Source organism: Anser anser, assembly GCF_964211835.1.
Source record: "Anser anser genome assembly, chromosome: 2".
Taxonomy (NCBI): Eukaryota; Metazoa; Chordata; class Aves; order Anseriformes; family Anatidae; genus Anser; species Anser anser.
In genome coordinates this window covers 116817586-116836847 of record NC_139721.1, presented here as the reverse complement: position 1 = coordinate 116836847, position 19262 = coordinate 116817586, and the positions used below count along the sequence as shown (strand labels likewise).

The following is a 19262-nucleotide window of genomic DNA, read 5'->3' as shown; positions in this document are numbered from 1 at the left end:
CATTTAGGCATCAGATTTTGACTTGCAGGGCAAAAACCAGATCACTCATGAGAGCTTTCCTCCATGTCTGCTCTGGCTGGTACTGCTTTAGCAGACAGAATGCTTTTATGGTCAGTCATCAATTAACAAGACTTTTAAATCAATTATTTAGATATCAAACAATACTTGGCACAACTGTTATCTTCTAGCAATGACTTTCTAAGTAGATTGTACTCAAGAGACAGATCAAAGTCTCTGACTGCTGTTAGTGTGATTTATGCTTTGTGTTGTACGTATCTTCAACAGTGATATTTGTATACTCAATTATAACCATTTACAAGGGGAGTTTTACAGTCAGCTTTAGTTACTTTTGCTCACATGGCGTATGATATGATTAACAACAAAAAACAGGTTTCAAGGGATGGGGCTAGTTGATACAAAGCTGATGTTTTCTCAAGCTATCTGTAATTGAGGCAGATTTCATGCATAAATTGATGTTTAGATTCTAAATGCATGTTTTTATCTAGAGATTGAAGTGATCACATGTATAAATATTTGTGGACTGCTTCCTGCCAGAATGTCTGGTTCTAAAATATTAGGCTGGACTAGAAAGTATTAGTAGGCTAGATCTTTCAGGATATATCAGTATGCTGAATAATCTGTTGTTTTACCTTTGTTTCAATACATTTGAGATGCTTGTTATTTTTTTAGCATGTGCATACTAATATTATGCAGCTTTTTATGAGCTTATTTTCTGTTCTCATTTGACTCTGATATTGAATGAAGGGGGGGGATACTTGTGAGCCCAGTAACCAGAGAGGTTACTGTAATGTTGAGGGAGTCTAGTCTTACAGACTCCATACCTTGCATACTTGAACTAAGAGAGTCAGAAGGATTTTTGCAAGTTACTTTATGTCTTCATTCAGCTGCCTTCGGCTAGAGAAGGAGCTTATGATGACAGAGGGAACTTAACAGAGAAATCTGTACTGATTACACACCTCCATGTGATTATGTCTTTTGCTTGCTGAAGATCTTTTTCTTGGCCCTGATCAGCATGGGGAAAGTATTATGAGTGGTTTTTTTCAAGCATACGTTCTTCTTTTGCCACAAGACAGGATCCCTCTGAGGATGCTGGGTGGCAGAGAATTCTAAACATATCAAATAACATAGAAAATACATATAAAATAAAATCTCCCACTTCGTATTTTCACTAAAGACCCTCCACTGGGAGAGGAGTTCTCTAGAAATAGTGGTTCCAGGAGAAGTGCCTTCTACCTTTTAGTCACCCACTAAATACAAAGAGATGGAATCATACAAGTTGTGGTTGGAAGGGGCCTCTGGAGGTCCTCTCATCCAACCTTGAGGTCAGCGGGGCTTACTGCCAGCAATCGATGAAGTTAACGGCAGCTTTGCCTTGCTGAGTTTTGCAGACCTCTGAAGATGGAGATTCTGCAGGCTCCCTGAGCAGAGTAGCTCTCCAGCAAGGTCATTTGGCTGTTGGGCTGGAGCTTCAGCTGGTAACCAGCAAGGGTTTCATGAGCACCCACATCTAGGCAGAAGGGTAATTTAACCTCTTAAACTATAAGACCCACTGAGCCCAGTCAAAACACTTTCCATGAGCAGGTGTGCTGAAGGAAATGCAAAGAGGAAATTCCACGCCGATTTCCTTTAATCACTTTGAAAATCAACAGAGGAATTTGAAAATCAATTACGCAGATTTGACTGCAAGCCAGCACAGCTCTTCTGAAAACAGCCGAATTTCTGCTCCTTGTTTTGCTGATCGTGTCGTGAGGAATCTAAAAGCAGCAATCTGAACAAACTGGAGCTTAGGCAATGTTTTATCAGCAAAACAGTTATGGATTTGTGGTTAACAGCGTATCGACCATGTATTTTAGTGCAGTTGGTAGTTTTATCCTTTAATCTGGTTGGAAACCCTTTTCACTGGCTTGTAAGATAGGCTTTCTCCAAATATGCAAACTGCAGAAGGGATTGGATACTGGGTAATGCTACACTGAGGCGAGCATCTCTTGTAGTTAATATGAAGCCATTTCTTAATATCAGGGCTATGGAAGCAGTTTGATAAATATAATGGAGTTATTGGTTTAAATAAAAAGGAAGGGCAAGAACAGAGCCAAACCTGACTGAGCTAGGTACCACAGTAGTTCATTTGAATATATATTAAAAACTTGGGGTGAACTCAATAAAAATCTGTATGGGGGCAAGAAAACGTACTCAGCGGTATTCCTCTCAGAAGTAATTCCTGATTTCTGCTAGAAATATGACTGCACAGAAATAACAGCAATAGAGATCCTTTGAGGTATACTTTTGTTGTTGTGCATAGAAACCCAACAAGATTCCTTCAAACTAATTTCCACTGGAAATTTGAGTGCCGTTTCCCAATAAATTTGCTGATGTCTTTCAGTTTCAAGAATGGATGATTGTTTTGTTTTGAGCTGCAACTTGTGATTATGGAATATGTCTGCAAATTTTACAGTATTTGTTACAGGACAGCAAGATTTTGTATTCACTTGCCAGGAGTGAGGGATACTTGCCTGTGAGGGCAGGCCTCGGTTGGTGCACCATTTCCACGTGAGCCCTGCAGTGCAGGTCCGTATAGCCAAAGGCGGACTGCTCATTCCACCGCTTGAGTTTGCAGTCTGCCGTGAGCATCAAGAGCCTCAAGATGTGTTACCCCATTTTAGCAGCAGTAAGGTCCTGCCTTTCCAGGGCTGGCTGATGGTGAAGTTACTGTGTAAAAATGGGTAGAGGACAAGTGAGGTGCTGCTGAAAAGCTACGTTGTGACAGGTAATATGGAGGAATAAAACATTTCCAGGGCTTTTGTTTGTGCTGCAGTATGTGAAATGGATGAGAAACAGCTTCTTTGTTCAGTCAAGTTTCTTGTTAGAGGAAGCTAGGTCACCAGGGTTGGTTTCTAGTGAAAACAGGAGAGGAGTCTCACTGAATCCTTATTGCTAACCAAAAGCAGGAGTAACAGTAGTTCATTCACAACTGAGAAACTTGAACTGGCACAGGACAGAAGATTTTCTGTTCTGTGAGATAAACTAGGTAGAGAACTTCTTGTTCTTGTTAAGAATAGGAATTGTACTTGATTGTATGTGCAATCATAGATATTTCAGGTCTCAGAGCTGTATTGGTATCATTAGCAGTGGCCCTCCCATGCGATCCACAGTGGCTCTGTAGTAGTTGCATCAGTACCTTACATTGAAAAGGAATGATTGAGAAGTCTGTTGCTTTCTGTCTCTTTTCTCCCTCTAATGGTTAAACATTTTCTGTCTTTGTAAGAAATGAATCAATACAAATGGCAGAAACTTCTTGAAATGTACATCGTGGGTTTTTTCAGTTAAAGGTTTTTTGATGGCAACACTTAAGGTCTATTATGTAGTTAGGAATCTTGAACTTCCCCTAAGGTAGGTAAGTAATATTATCTCCATTTACAGCCAGTTAAACTCCAGCAAAGAGATAAAGTGACTTGTCAAAAGCAACACAGAATCACTGCCAGAGACAAGGCTGGAACTCACAAGTTCCTAATGCCCACTGGAGCATATTTTAAATGTCTGTGCTGCTGTGTACTTACCCAGTAATATGCACGTGATTAGCATGTCGCTGCACAAGTGAACAAGAATGTAGTTTTCCGTATTTCTTGTCTGTTTTCTCATGCCAGTCATATGCTGTGTATTTAACAGCACCATTTGCTTTATTATTATTATTATTATTATTTTGTTAGTTTCTTTTGCATTTTTTCAGGTTTTCTGAATTCTGTGCTGCTGATGTACTGAGACTAGCAAAAGGGCAAGAGTCAACTTTAATAAAAACCTTCTTGAGGCTTTTTCTCCCTTGTATCCAGATCTTTCTTCCCAGGTATCAGAGAGGAGTTGATTGCTTTGTACAGTAAATCTAGCCTGTGATGGAATGGGTAATGAAATTCTTCAAGGGATTGAAAGAGTAATTTGCTTTTCTTGCTAGGGCTGTTCTTAAGTATGTTTGTTTACCCCTTTTCAGATTGTCTCCATTGATCATTGTTCATTGCTTAGTTTCCTTTTCTGTTTTACCATTTAAAAGCCACTTTCTTTCCTGAAAACAAGGCAAAATGATGTGTACATAAGAATAGTATGGAGCATTACCTTTCTGTGTTCAGAAAAACGTGGAAACAAATTGAAGCAATTAAGCATACAAAATTAAAACTGTAAAATGCTGTGCATATATATATGCATGTAAATACGTGTGCAGAATAAGTAAATGTCACATACCCATACACACTTTTCCTCAGTCACCCCAAATGCTCTAGATGTGTTTTACGTGTTCACAAACACATTTATGAACGTGTCAACTCACATACATCAACACCTAATTTCTTCTTGTATGAGAAGGAAAAAAAGTGGTGTGACATGAGGTTGACATTGTGTGAAAAATCCAGAAAGAAAGGGGTATTTATTCTTTGTTGAATGCTGGCAGTGCAAAAGGTCATCTGAGCTTGTAGTTTTTCCTAACTCTCAGCTGGAACTGCAGGGATTATGTCCCTTCAGCTCACTGACAAGAAAAGGGAGGAGACAGACATCCCATGTAGTGGCGAATCCGTCAGAAGACCTTGATCCAGAACTATTAAAATTGTTCGGGGTTTGATATGGGGAAAGCATCAAGCCACTTGTGCCTTGTATAAGGAGAGTAGTTTTTGTTCTTGTGTCGGCTCATCATTAGCAGTGGCAGCCAGCTATACCCCTGCATGCCATCTGTGCATGTGACAATGATAAGGCAAGAGTCTGTTTTTGTCCACACTCCTTTTTTGACCTTGGAGATACCTGTGGCCAGTATTGCCAAATCACTGCAGAAACATCGCTGATCAGCGCTGCTGCAGCTCTGGGTGACACCAGCACGCTGGAGCTCTCAGCAGAGGTGTTCCACTGGACCACAGGGCAAATAATTATCTGCCAAGTGTGCTCTGCTGGTGCCAGAGCTGCTCAGGGGTAGGTAACAGCGCAGTCCTTGTTCTATTGAAACTTGGTTGTGTCTTACTCCAAAATAATGCATCTGTTAGGAAAGTAGGAGAGGCTAATGAGAGGGAGGTTATAGGCATTGTTGCAGCGCTGTCTAGTATTGGGATAAACGAGAGGCCCAAAGAATGAAGGAAGAACACTATACCCAACCAGTCAAAGAGAAGAGTAATTTACTAGCAGCCTTATTAAACGTAAGCAGAGGATCTGGGAGTGAAAGCTAAGCATCAAATTGTGTTTGTCCTCCTGCTTGTTTCTTCACAGGGTTGAATCTGTGGCTAGTATGCAACCAGTGGTACAAGCTCTGTGCAGTTTGGTTTCTGCTTTGTTTGTAAGCGTGCCAGGATGGTGCTGGGGTATACCACACAGGTCCAAACATCACTGGGTTCAGCCCTGCCTGGTGAAAGCAATCGTAGCAGACTCACAAACAAGTACAATGTGGAGAGAGCAGTTTGTATGCTACTCTAAAATTATGCCACTGTATTTCTACTAATTTTAAAGGAATGGACAGGCCAGTTAGATATATTTAGTAGCATGAAATTCTTGTCATCTTCTCTTGCTTCAAGGAAGGAGAGTGTCAGTGTGAATCCAGATGCCCTGTGTTTTCATAACCAAGTAAAAAGGGAAAAAGTCTCTAACCTTTCACTGTAGATTATTTCTAAGTATGGCAAATTCTACTTTAAAACAGCCAGACTTTCATAACAGATCGTCTGCATTAACAAATAATGTTTTATTGTCATGAAACAGAGAAGTCACATGGCCAATGAAGTGGGCCTGCCTTCCCAAGACAGCCTTCCTCCTAGGGACGAGGATGACCTTAGTGCCCTTCATAGACCTGTGTGCTTCAGGCTGGAAAGGACACGCTCTTTGGATTTTTGTTGCCCTAGTGATTGTTGTTGCCCATGGGGTACTCAGCATTGCATTTTTCTCATTTGGCTTGATGACAGTTTCATTTAGGGAGCTCACTCTTAAAAATCTAAAGCTGTTGCTGTTCCTATATTTACATAGAATATTTTAAAGACCAAAAGCCTCATCCCCAAAATTTTAGTAGGTTCAGTGGGACAGCAGCCCAAAGTCAGCTCTTATTCAAGACAAGATGACTGGAAACGGTGTATTGCCCACAAGGACAGGTGCCTTGAACCACTGGTTTAATACACTGTGTAATACACTGTGTTTAATACACTGGAGAGGTGTGATCCTTGATGTAACTTTGCTTCTTGCATTAGAGGTCTGACATGGAGTATTGCTGTTGTTCCAGACAGCTCATGGCTAACAGTGGTTCAGCTCTGCTAGTTAGCCAAATTGTACATGAGCAGCAGAAGACAAAGTTTTTTTTTATCTCCTACCTGTTCAGGAGCACACACTTCTTCACAACCCCAAGCACAGGATAAATCTTAAAAGGATGTAAATAGAATTCATCTACCTTTCTCCCCTCTGATTATACGGTCAAAGTCACAGTTTAGCCACCTCTTAGCTGTATAATGTGTGAACTGTTCAAAACTAGAAATTAAAAAATCCACACTGCCATGTTGCTCTTGTGATATCTGCCCATCAGACTTTGTATGTAGTGCATTGTACAGTGGCATGTGCAGTGAGGTTCTGTCTCACACACAGATATTAAATAACTTTTAACTAAACTGAACCATCTATGGAGTGGGAGATAACAGGATTTTAAAGAGCATGTCATGGTTTTGTAAGAGTATGCCTTTGAAACTGCATGAGAAAGTCCACGGGCTGGCAGAATGTCATTTCTCAGTGCAAAATTAACAGTTGCTCCTGATCTTCCAAACAGTACCTTAGGGCTTTTTCATTTGCACCTCCTCTAAAACATGGCACTTCCAGCAGCAAACTGAAACCTCATGTCCTGACTCTGAGGTAAGACTGCCATCTATTGAATTCCCTACATCATCTCCTGCAAAATGTAGTTTTCCATCCAAATACTGACCAATTCCAGTCCTGCTTTGCTTATGAGATCTGACAAGATTGGAGACCTCTCTGGCATGCCTACAGGCTAAGTCACATTGCAAGCAGCCATTGAAGTGTCAGAAAGCAGCAGCTGAGCAAGAGCTCATACCTTGCTGCATCGATTCCTTTTACACTGAAAGAAGCCATTACAGACGCATCTTTCTAGGGTTTGGTTGTCAGATGCATTTTTCCAGGGCTTGTCAACTTGAGTAGGATGCAGCTGTCTTCCATCAAAGAGCATTTCAGGCACTTGAGGATAATAGAGAGAAAGAAAGACAAGAATAACTTCCAGAAAACACCCAATTGGACCATGATTAAGAAGGAAAAAAACCCTTCCATTCAACTTATTGATTCCTCTCAATGGTTTCTTTCTACTTTCATTTATATGCAGAAATACTATCTAGCGTAATAAGATTCATACCCTGCACAGTAGCAGCACAAATTTTTAAAAGCACTAGCAGTATGCAATTTTCCAATGCCACTTCCCTAGACACCACTCCACATAAATAGTTTGATAATGTGGAAATCCCATAAGCGCAACACTTGGCGTTTATTCTTTTGCATCTCGAGATGCGTTTTGTGATTAAGAGCCTGCTCCAAGGCCTATTGAGCTCCTCTGTTCAGTGCAGTGGACTTTAAATCAGACTCTGTTTCGTTCAAAGGAGAAACCCAGCCACAGCCATTTCATCTGAACCCATGTAGCTCAGTGCTCTTTCCTGGATGCCAGTGCAGAGTGATTTACCTAAGCAAAGATGAGGAGCCTTGAACACCTTTGCAGAAGCATTCTTTGTGAGTCTCGGGGGACTTGCCTTATGCAGTCAATAATAGTGTGTGCTGGCAGCTGGTATGGCAGCTGGCCAGCTGTGTTACTAGCCTAGTGTGCCTGAAGTTTTCAGGCATTCTCCCTCCATGCACTGAGCAAGCCAAAGGTGCCTGGTTAAAGGCCTCGTTTCACTTGACATTGTTTGCAGATCTGTCTGGGGGGCCTGATGTCCCTCTCGGGCCCCTCCAACTGGAAGTCTTCCCTCTTTTAGCTGTTTTCATTGGAATACATCTTGTGCTGTAATAATTTTCAATGATATCACCTCTTCCATCCAAGATCCTACATATCCTACCTATCCTCTGCAGGATGGATCTAAGCATGATACCATCTAAGTTTCAGCTGTGGATCCCCCAAATATTAAAGACTCTCATTTTATTTTGTTTTTAATGAAGATGCATGCAGCTATGCCACCTAAGAAATAAGGGAAATCACAGCTTGTTCTCCCTCTTTGCTTTCCCAGGAACTGAAGTTGCTGTGAACACTCAATCCCAAAGTATTGGGACCCTTTGTCCCTTAAGTGATAAAGCAGCAAAGCCGCTTGTCCTTGCAGATCCTTCCCTTTGGATTAGAAAGGACAATGCTTTCGTGTTCAGGTACCATAAATGAGATAACCCATTACTGTCATAAGGCAATGGAAAAAGAAAAGAACAAAAGATGATGTAAATCTTCTGCTGTGCAGTGGGGATGCCATTGTCCCCTGCTCACTTTCTACAGCAAAAAAAACAGAGGCCTTGTCTGGTTCTGCACATGGTAGTCCCTTGTGTCATTTACCCTGAAGCTGTGTGAGCAATGAACTCCTAATGGAGCCTGAAATGCTCAGCCAGTGTAATGTGCAATATAAAAGATGGAAATGTCCTCATCCCTGGTAAGGAGATGAATTGAATGGGCACAGAAACGGGTTTTGGAGTGGATGGAGCAAAAGATGCATTTCACCACAAAAAACATCAACACAGTCAGTGAATATATTGCTCAAAAGAGTATGATGAAGCATGTGACTGCCCATGCACGGACACATATGCTCCACTGTTCTTTCTGTTCTCGTGGTGTAGGACTGAGTGAAAGAAAACTGCATCAAAACTGAAACATCCTTTCCATCCTTGCAAAATCTCCATTTTCTGTGTTTACTAGCCAGACTTGGGGCTTTTTGTTCAGCCATCAATGAACTTGTTCCCAAGTGCTAGGCACCCAGAGTACATTCATGGATGAGAGCTCGTTGTGTGCACCAGCGGCAGCCTCCTGACCCTGGCTTGACTTTGAAGTTAAGGGAGATCTGATTTCTCTGGCAATATTGGGAAAAAACTGAGAAGTGTGGTTGGATGTTTGCCAAAGTAAATTTCCCCACTGTGTGAAGTATGAGCTAAGAAAAATAGATAACTAGTTAATGTATGTGTGTTATTCTTCCTGGAGAAAGTATGAATATGGATCATCGTTTGTTTATTCTGGACAAAGAACTTGCATAAGTTTAATAGGGCTTTCTATTAGCTTGTGACAAATAATAAAATGCCAATCTATTCATCATTCCAAACCCATTAAAATGATCAGCTTCGCAAATGATTGATATAATGCTCTCATTCAGACGTACACACTTCATCCCTTACCATAACCACTGCTTCATGTATGAGGCATGGCATTCTCACCAGTTTCTCATCAAGGATAAGTAATTGGCCAATTAAATCATAGGCCATGGTATCTTGTAGAGTGGAGTGAAATCAGTGACAGTCTAGCTCCAAACAATTTGAATCTTAATGTAGGATAAATTAAGTGCTCTCTTTTGCAGTTGCCTTCATATGGAGTCCTCTGGTTTGAATAATGAAAAACTTGAATTTGTTGTTCAGGTAGGGTTTAGATTTCTTAGGGATGTTTTGCAGGACTAGGCTCTGCCTTTACCTTTGTTACTGAAAAGGCATTACAGGCAAGGCTGCTAAAATAATGCCCGCCTCAGTTATGGCTGAATCCTGATATGCTAATAGCAGGAAGAGTTTTGTCAGTATGAGGGCTACAGGACTTGAATTTGGACCTTTTGCAGATTACCTTCCCCTAGTAATTTAGACTTCTGAGTGGTAATTGTTGAACTAATATTACTATTCAAGTAGCGTCTAGAGATTCAGAGATATCGCACAGCCCCATTGTATCACAGACATTGCATAAACCCATAGAGGGAAAAAGTCCCAGTCCTGCCGAGACTGTAGTGTAAACAGGCAAGACAATGCGTAGCAAAAAGGAAATGCTATCTCTCTTTTTCAGATGGGGTATCACTATTCACGTGGGATAACAGAACAGTAACACTGCTTTCAGAAATGTGGGAAATAAAACATTTTGCCAAATGTCAAAAACAAAATCGCTGTCAGAGTTGGGAGCAAGCCTGGATTTCTTGAGTCTCAATACGCTGCTCCGATCAAAAGACAATCCTTCTTTGTGATTTCTAAGGAAAGCTTAAGCATACCTCTGGCAGGGTAGGAACAAAGTAGCATTTCTCTGGTAGTTGAGAAACAACACCGCTGGGTAGGTAACCTGCAAAAAGTAAACAAAGATCATAAAAATGAATTAGTTTTTCTTTTCACCCTCTTAATAATTTACAGATACCTTAGCAACGCAACTGAAAACAAGAGTTGTTTCTATTTTGACACAGTGCACCTCCTCATACTTGGAATATCTTTGTAGCACTTAAGTGTAGCCATTAGAGGTTCACAGGTATTTTAGGACAACGTTTTACCTGTTACCTGGATGCAAACCCAAAGTGAATGTCAGCAGCCATGCAGAAGCCTTCAATCCCTGGTTGGATAAGTAGGAACAAATGTGGTCAGGTGTTTGAGTGCCTAGTGACAGAAGTTTTGTATGTGACACAGGTTCAGTGCTCACCCTCTCAGATCACTTCTCTGCGTTCCTGTGCTGGCAGTTGCTATTCCCAAGTTCAAAACTGAATGTTTTCAGGAAAGTCCCTGAGATAGGCAAGAAGCCCAAATGCTGATTTTTAAATTAAGCCCAGGTCCGGGTATTTTTCTGCACAGAAATGTGGACTACAGTTAAAAACATAGTTCTCTTAAGAAAAATCCCTTTATGTTTTTGAAGAAGCTGCTTTTCTGATAAGATATGGCTTACCCATTCCTGACTTGTACCATCCTTTGGGTACAAGTCAGAAAGCACATTTGCAGAAGCAGGGGTAGGACTGTGAAAAGCCCGACCTTGATTTGCATTCTCCACTGAATCTCTTCACAGCAGTGAAGAATTTGGTCTGATGTGTTCTGGCAACTGCAGGGGACAGATGAAGATGACAGTAATGCTGTTTCTGTTGCACCTGAAAGGTTTCCTTTGCCTGATGACTGAAGCAAAATGCCAGCCTTGCTTGTGGCGGGGCTTTTCCTAGCCCAGCATGAAAAACTTATTTGCCGAGCAACTCTTTTTGGCACTTTGTGAAACTTTGTATGTGGATTGTGTGCCCATACATTGAAGAAGGAGCAGAGTTGGCCTTTCACACTGCGTCAGAAGAGGCTCATTGCCTTTTGGAGGGAACATGCCCAGACACCATCAGGAAGATAAGTGGTAACCAGCTGGTGAGAGGTATTTAGAACAGAGACACATTTGGACATTAAGTTTTGACTGTCGTGCTGATGGCCTTCAGCCTCGTCGAGGTAATGGGGCAGACCTGGCAGCACAAAGGAGAAGGAACACCTGTCTGTTGGCTTCCCCAGCTCTGGCTTGAGCACCACATCATCTGAGATGCTGGACATCTGCTGCTAGACATTGCTCTTGTAGGAGCATTGGTGAGCACTTGCATACATTTTCAAATAGTTGCTCATGAGATAAATGCATAATTCAGCAATTCAGCTGGGGTAGCATGTCAGGAAGCAAAAACTGAAGGTGAACACCTTTGCTTCTGGAGTGATCAGTGAGCTAATTTAGAAAGAGCCTGAGCTGCAAAACAGTAGTGAAATGGGTCTCAGCTGTGCCGCACAACAGGTTTGTGCAGAATCTGAAAACAAGATGCTAAAAGCACCTGCATTTAATCAGTCTGGGGAGAGTTGACTCTGAGCTTTATCAGTACTTCTGATGAACTGCTGGTGCCTAACAGCACCTGGGGAGGCACTGGGAGTTGTTATGTCACCAGCAAGACATAGTAGTGTTATTAATTTAATGTTCTTTATATTGTTTAATTTGGAAATTCAGATTTAATCAAATGTCAAACACGCTGTCCAAATTCTTAAATTAAACATGAATTGCTTGGGAGATTTTCCAGAACTGCTGTTTGTTGCATCAACCCCACTGTCACTTTTATTGGTTATAGAAGCAACCATTTTGCAACAAGCTAATTTGGTCTTGGCTACAGGAGCCAGAATAGCTGCCGTGAGACATTCTGAGCCCATTTCCTATAAGAACCTGTGATTTTTAATAACATCATAGAAATCATTTTGTTGGAGGCTGAGCAGGAGTGGAATAAAAAGCAACAAAAGAAAGGGCAATTCCCGTTCTTATTATGTCATTCATTTGGTCTGTGTATCTTGCAAGTTGTCTGCTTATTGACCGTTGTCTCCTTAGTGCTCCCATGAGTACTGATGTTTTTGTACTTGTATAAGAAATGAGTCAACTAACCTGGGCACCCTCATTGCATAAAAGCATCTACAAATATGTAAATATAAACATGAGATTTGTGCTTTGCTGGTTAAAATCATGCTCCGGGGTTCAACTCTGCAAGTGCTGTGCTACCTAAAGTTGCCTTGTAACAGCTTTGTGGAAACTGGAAAAGACAGATTTATGATGTAAATCGGAACGGTTATTTGTTAGCAGACTGTTAGCAGGGCCTTATCTGACCAATACTGAAGTTCTTGGTGTATGTGGATGAAGGCTGCATCGCTGGTTCTTTGCTAGTAACAGCATTGGTGCAAGATGTGCCCTGCTAAAAGTTGTCCCCCTTCTGCGTGTGAGCAGTTCTTTGCTTAAATACAAACACCTCCGTTTCCTATTCTCTTCCCTCCCCTCCGGCACCTTGTAGTGACATCGAGGGCAGGCTGTGACCCAGCGGCTGTTCTGGGGCAGAGTACAAGCGCCACGCGTCTGCTGCCCCCATCCTCCGAAGGACTTGGAGCAAGGGCTCTGCATGAGCCTGTTTTCATTGCATAAATGCATGCACTATCACTATGATTTTCTGGATGAGTGTGGTTTCTGAAGTTTTATAAATCCAAAACAACTAACACAAATTTTTTTTCATACTTTTGTCAAGCTAATTGAGAATATAATTTAGTCCTCAATGAAGAATGTAAGAATGAAATGGTCATTGAGTTCATTACATGCTCCATAAATAGATTTAAGCAATACCACTAGTACTTCGCTTTTTACTGTATTTATGTCTAGCCATTCCACTTTATTTCAGCTTCTTTATTAGGTAGTATTCAATTGGTTGTCTTTCAACTTCTCTTAAAACCAGCCAGGGTATAGTTCACTTTTTCCATTGTTGGAGTCCTTGTAAGAAAGCCAGTTACAATTAGGTTGCGTTTGTGCAGGATGGGTTCTCAAGACTTGTCCTGAATTTTGGACTGATCCCTGTACTCTACACTAAGAACACCAAGATTTTCTTCTCCCACTTTCGTTCAGAGATCTTCAGTGCTACCAAAGCACATGTGTTCTGGTGCGTGTAAAAAGAGGTGAATTTTCAATCCTGAACCATTCTTGGGTGCTTCATTTTAGCAGTCCTAACATTCAGGTATTGACCATGACTTCAGGGACTCTTGGCCTTGTGATGGCACGTGAATTGCAGAAGGAGGGCTTGCCAGGAGCTCTAGGACAGTGGAGATGTACACAGGCATAACTTTGGGTAATTTTTAAATGACCAAATTTGCAGGATTGTTTTGTTTCTGTATGTAGTCAGAGCTATCTCAGCAGGATGTGACTGAAAATTTTTCAGTCTAGACCAGTAGAAGTGTGTGTGTTTGTGTGTAAGATGTGAATCCGTTGAGTTCAGCAGTGCTGTTGAACAGTTTTCAGAAGCCAGCAGACAGCTGCTGTTTACTTTCTGCTCACTCACTTGTCAGTTTTGACCTGTTTCATTTATTTTGCTTCAGCATTGTTTCCACCCAAATGTGACTCAGACTTTTCACTGACACCTGCAGTATGCTGAGCTGGAAGGAAGTGAGAAGGGGAGAGGAGAAGAAACTGGCAGTGGAATCGCAATTAGATGGCATAGGAGCAAGACTTCTCTTTTTTTTCCTGAAGGGTAGTGAAACCTTGGCACTCATTGAAAAATACACAAAGCTTTTTTTTGTTTAAATATCCCTTGCTTTAAGGCGAGTCTGGTAAAGGGCGGTGTGACTAAGCTGTGAAGTGGACGTACAGACTGGATAATTTAATTTTGTTGCCGTTGTAATCTGCTGGGCATTTTTCCAAAACAAGAGTAGGGAGTAACTGGCATATTTCATTACAACTGCCCAGATGACTAGGAGGAGATTAAGCCTTTAATTACAAGATGGAGCATCCTGAGCTCTTGTTACAGCTTGTGACTGAAACCACAGACAATCTAAAAGTAACCTAGAGGATGTCAGATAGATCACCTGCTGCACGTACCTGGTAAAGACTTTCTGTCTTGGCTACTCACATATTCATTTTATTGAAATTATATATATATATGAGTGGTTTTGGAAGATGAATGTTTTCCATGAGCTGAAATAATTCCCACGAGTCTGGTGTCTTAACCATGTGGCATTAAAACAAACTGACAGCCAGTTCTTTTCTTCTGTGTTTGTGCATCAGCAAGATAATTTTTAATAGGTCTTACCCTGTCTGGGTAAGACCTTTAAACAACGTAGTTGAACCTCTTGTCTCATTTTTGACTTTTCCCTTCAAATTTGCAAGGCTGGTTGCTATCAGCAGTTGTGAATGATTAACATTCTTGCTGATTTTGCTTGCCATCGGACTGTCAAGTTTGGAGATGATATGCAGTACTCACGTAAAAGTGACAGAGAATAGATTTTTTTTTTCCTTTTTTTTTTTTTCCTTGTTGTAAAATGGATAAAAAACTGAATGGAGTGAGCTTCTCCAGAGTACCAGGAAACGTTGTAATTTGAGAGTATTTCATTAAATCAGCCTCTATGAATGAATAGATTTCTGTTTTACTCCGAACATTTGGAATAATGATCTTTCGTTTGAATGTTTTGGTTTTTAGGGAGCTCCTTCAACTCTGCTCGGCTCTAGTGGGAGTTGAGTGGGCTCAGCTTAATACAGGAAGAGAGCCCTAAAATTACTCTTTAGGAACAAGACTTACTCTATCAAATTTGGGATCTGTCTGTAGATGGTGTTGTATTCAGTAAAATATGCTGGAATAGTAGCCTGAGTGATGAAATTTATTCTGCTAGTTGATATACATATGTTGGTGATTGGCGTGGAAAGCTGCATTTTGCAGTGTCAGGTGGTCTGCCAGTGAAATGGATGAGATAAGCATTTCCTGACATGCTGCCTGCATAGCGCAGGCACTACCTGTGAAGACCAGCCGTTCCCTTTCAGCTCCATGAAGTTGTAAGATGTGGGCACTTTGGTTATTTCGGTGCCTTAAGAGGTGGATTGCCAGTATTGATCCTGTTCAAATAGTTTGTATCGTTCCTCATAATGTGGTGGTGACCAGAAGTCTCAAATAACATTGCCGCCTTGGTAGAGCAGTGTTACTGGGCTGACCGGGGTCAGAAGTTAGTGGGGCCTCATGCTCTGGGTATTCAGCCATCACTTGGCTCCAACAAACCCTCCTAGTAGTGAGATGTTGCTGGGAAATATTCTGAGCTCCTAGAGGACAGATGGCGAAACAGAGGGCATGAAAATTGGTTGTAAACATGCTTGAAGCCACCAGAGCAGTGTGAATGGCTTTATTGGCTCAGAAATCCTGACCTTGCCTCCCCATGTTAGGACTTGGGCTTGTATATCTGAAAAGAGAGGAGCTAATTGCAGCTTAATCAGAGAGTCATTTTTCACATAATAACAAGACCGTCTCATTTCCAAATTACCATGTTTTTTTGAGAGAAGAGAATGTATAAAATAAAAAAATACTTCCCAGTACTCAGAATGGCCAAGATGCAAGGGAGGTGTCCCTAAAGAGCTCATGTTATATACTGTGGTCAGCTGCAGTGGTATTAAACAAAATGTTCTCTCTTTATTTTTTTTTTCTCCCTTCTTCATATTCTTCTAATCAATGCCGAAAGATTAAAAACATCACAGTTTCAGGTGCTTTTTTGTGCACTGTATTTGATTTGTGGCGCAAATCAGTGCAACTCAGGAAGAAGTGCACAGAAATGTTGAATTGCTTTGCCAAGGCTCTGTTCAGTGGCACAGTGGTGGTTTATCTTCATCCTTGTTATACATGAAGGCATCAGTATGAGCTGTGTGAGTATAAAAGGCTTCATTTTTGCACAGGGTAAGGACCACTATATGCCAAAATTGTGGTTCTTGGGGTGTGAGGGTCAGTGCTTTAAACCTGCCCATGTGAGTATGGTTGAACGTGTTCCCTGGGGGTTTCAACAGAGCAGGGGCACCCAGTGTGGGATTACAGTGAGCTTGTCTAAAGCATCTACTCAAGTCATGTCTGATGTATGTGGTAAATCACGTGAAAATTTCAGTGAAAAAATTAGTTCATTTTCATCGTGTGTGTTGACATGATGTACCTGTCCCTGAGAGAGGTCTCCAAAAAGGGAACAAAGGTGTGGGGTTTTTTAGATGTTGCAGCGTGTTTGTCTGGGAGAGCAAGAACTAAGTGGTGGCAGGCATGTCAATTGTAGCTGAACAACTGAAACATTGGTGGCCATCAGCAAAAACCACTAGTGCAAATGAAACCCTGCCTTAACAGGGTTACTGTGAAGGGCAATGTCCCACGAGTGCTGTTTTGCAAGCTGCTACTCAGAAACCCATAGACGACACACTATGGATGTGGAGCAGCCTTTTCTGTATGGAAAGCCTACTTCCCTTTTTGCAGTCCACCACAAGCAAGCAATGGCCTCGTTAGGTGATCCTCTGCCGCATCTCCGCTCAGGATATACTGGAGTTAGGTCAGCGTGATATTTCTGCAGCTGACTTGTCACTTAATGAGAGAAGAGTATTTTCAAAAGTGAAAATATCCCCTCTAGCTTCTTCGCCAAGGAGTTTTCTCTTTTTGAGAGCTTTGAAGTTGACATTGGGGAAGCCCGTATAAAGCAGCCAGCATTTCAGCGTGTAGAGGTCAAAGCGAACCGTTACCCAGAGCGGCTGCAGAGGCAATGTGGGCCTTTTAGCAGCGGATTCATGCCACAGCAAGTTATAATCAGGCAGTTAAATAGCTGCATTATTTGCATCATCTGCCTGGCTCTGCCGTGCTATTAACTGCTCCTCCTAGCTTCCTCTACAAAAATGGGTTTGAGAGTTTATATTTAATTGCATATCTATCCTGAGGCCCATCGCCTTGTCCTTGTGTTAGCGGATTAGCAAGGATACCAGGAGCTGCAGGCTAGGGCACATGGCTTTAGCATAAGAAATCCAAAGACTCTGCTAAAGTAGCTCTTTCAGTTATTTGTTCTCCTCTGTTCTGCTCTGCATCCTTGGAGCATGACAGGAAATTTTTTGAATAGTGCTGTCCATTGTGAGCACTGTATTTGTCCCTTGGCCATCGCTGACAAATAAATGAGAGCACAGTTGTGGCTGCCCCAGCCCGCGGCAGCCGGCACAACGTCCTGTGTCTGCTGCTCCGCGTGCTCCACAGCTCCCTGCTCCATAGCTAGCGCAATCACCTTCGTTCGTTTACAGCTATGGGGTTACAAAAAGAGTGAATTTGGGGCAAATTTCCATTTTTTCTGGGAGCATCAGCCTTTGCACAGACTCAGAGCCACCTTACCTCTGTTGGCGCAAAAGCTGAAACACCGCTTGTCCCAGCCCCGCTATAAGTCCCTTTCTTGGCCATGCTTCTGCCGTCTCCTCACATCTGGGTGTTAGTGTTCAACCCCACTGAGGAAGTAAACCAGCCAGCAGAGGGTAGGTCTGCATTTGAGTTTGGTTTAGGAATGTGCTTTTGAAGTGAACCCCTCCACTTGCCCACACTTCTTGTGCTTCACAGCAGTCCTGGTGCTCATCAGCTGGATTCCTCTTGGATGAAATTTAACCAGAAGATGCACCTAACATATCCAGCTGCTAATTCTTGCTCAGTCCATGCAAGACTACAGTAAACACATGACACAACCACATTTGTGGTGCTTAGGGACATGGTTTAGTGGGTGATACTGGTGGTAGGGGGATGGTTGGACCAAATGATCTTGGAGGTCTTTTCCAACCCTACTGATTCTCTGGTTCTGTGATAGTGAAGTGTGTTGCTGAGCCCCTAGTACTTATGTTTGTAATAGAAAACATACACTTATCAGGCCACCCTACTTGCTCAATGTACTTAGCCCATGACTACCAGGCTGGGTAGAGCAGCTCACTCCTTGGAGTTCAGCTCAAGCCTCTGCGTATCTCCACTCCTTTGCAGAGGACTGCTTGTTCAATACCCAGCGTGACAGAGATGTTGACAGTTGTTTCAGCAGCCCCTATGTACGTGCACCCATGGAGGGTGAGATCACATCCCCAGACACCACCAGCTGGGCAGCTGCTGGCCTGGAAGGAACTGGACCTTTGTTGTACAGTAGCTGTGGTCCCTTGGAGATGTCATCCATAGGAACTCTGCGATTCATTTTCCTTCCTTGCTGTTGTGGAGAAATGCCACCACCAAGATGCCCCACAGCAGATGGAAGGGCTTCTTTTCTTTCACACTGTGTCAGAAAACGGTCTCTGTGATAACTGCATAATATCAACATTTTCAGTAGTTTATTACCATAACTGAAAATACCACTGAATTGCTAGAAAACTGCCAAATTAAATGTTCCAAATAACCCTGGTGCCATTTGTCAGACAGATAATGTTTGGTTTTCTGAAGAACCATGCAGCTTGCAGAATTAGGCAAGAGGAAATACGCTGCATAGTTATTATTTCTATAATACTTGGAGCTACTTAGCAATGAACATGTACATCAAAGCTTTGCTTGAGAAGATTGAGCTTTTGGAACAGAAGATATCGGGAGCAGTCTTGAGCAATGTGACAGAATCCTATAGGAGGAAAAAAAAGCACTGATTACATTTCCATTATTCTTAAAATCTCCTTTGCTTTCAGTTTAGACATCTTCATGGCTGTTGTATTGCAGGTTAAATGCAACCAGTTAAGCACTTGATCTGTTTTCTCAAGTTACCAGGCGCTACCTTTCCATTTTTAATAAGTATATTTGCCATTTTGGTAGCCATCATTTAAGCAGAAAGGAAATATATTAGTTGATTTCTAATGATTAACTTAGGGAATGAAAGAAGGTGTCAATAATCCTTTCTTCATTGAAACCACATCCAAATGAGGTATTTCAGATGGGTCAGGTTTTCATGACCTCAATTGCTGTAACTCATGACATGGAAAAAGGAGGCACAATCTTGTATTCCTTGTTGTGATGTGCATTTAATAGTCTGGTTCATAT

At 41.8% G+C, this 19262-nt stretch overlaps 1 protein-coding gene and 1 long non-coding RNA gene across 10 annotated transcripts in view; one reads left to right on the top strand and one right to left on the bottom strand.

Moving 5' to 3' along the window:
- The window catches only part of TMEM108 (transmembrane protein 108), a 274766-nt gene that overhangs the window by 149703 nt on the left and 105801 nt on the right, over positions 1–19262 (top strand). The window contains exon 1 of one of the 9 annotated variants that reach the window (XM_083825042.1): positions 10999–11538. The exons of the other annotated variants lie outside the window; for them this stretch is intronic. The gene's annotated coding sequence lies outside the window, so the exon portion shown is untranslated. Of the gene's footprint in view, positions 1–10998; positions 11539–19262 lie in introns of those variants that run through there. 9 annotated transcript variants of the gene reach the window in all.
- LOC310894646 lies at positions 1499–10814 on the bottom strand. The gene is made up of 3 exons (XR_014580053.1): positions 10637–10814; positions 10491–10549; positions 1499–10288 (listed from the first exon to the last, which is right to left on the bottom strand). It is a non-coding gene; the product is annotated as an uncharacterized lncRNA (long non-coding RNA).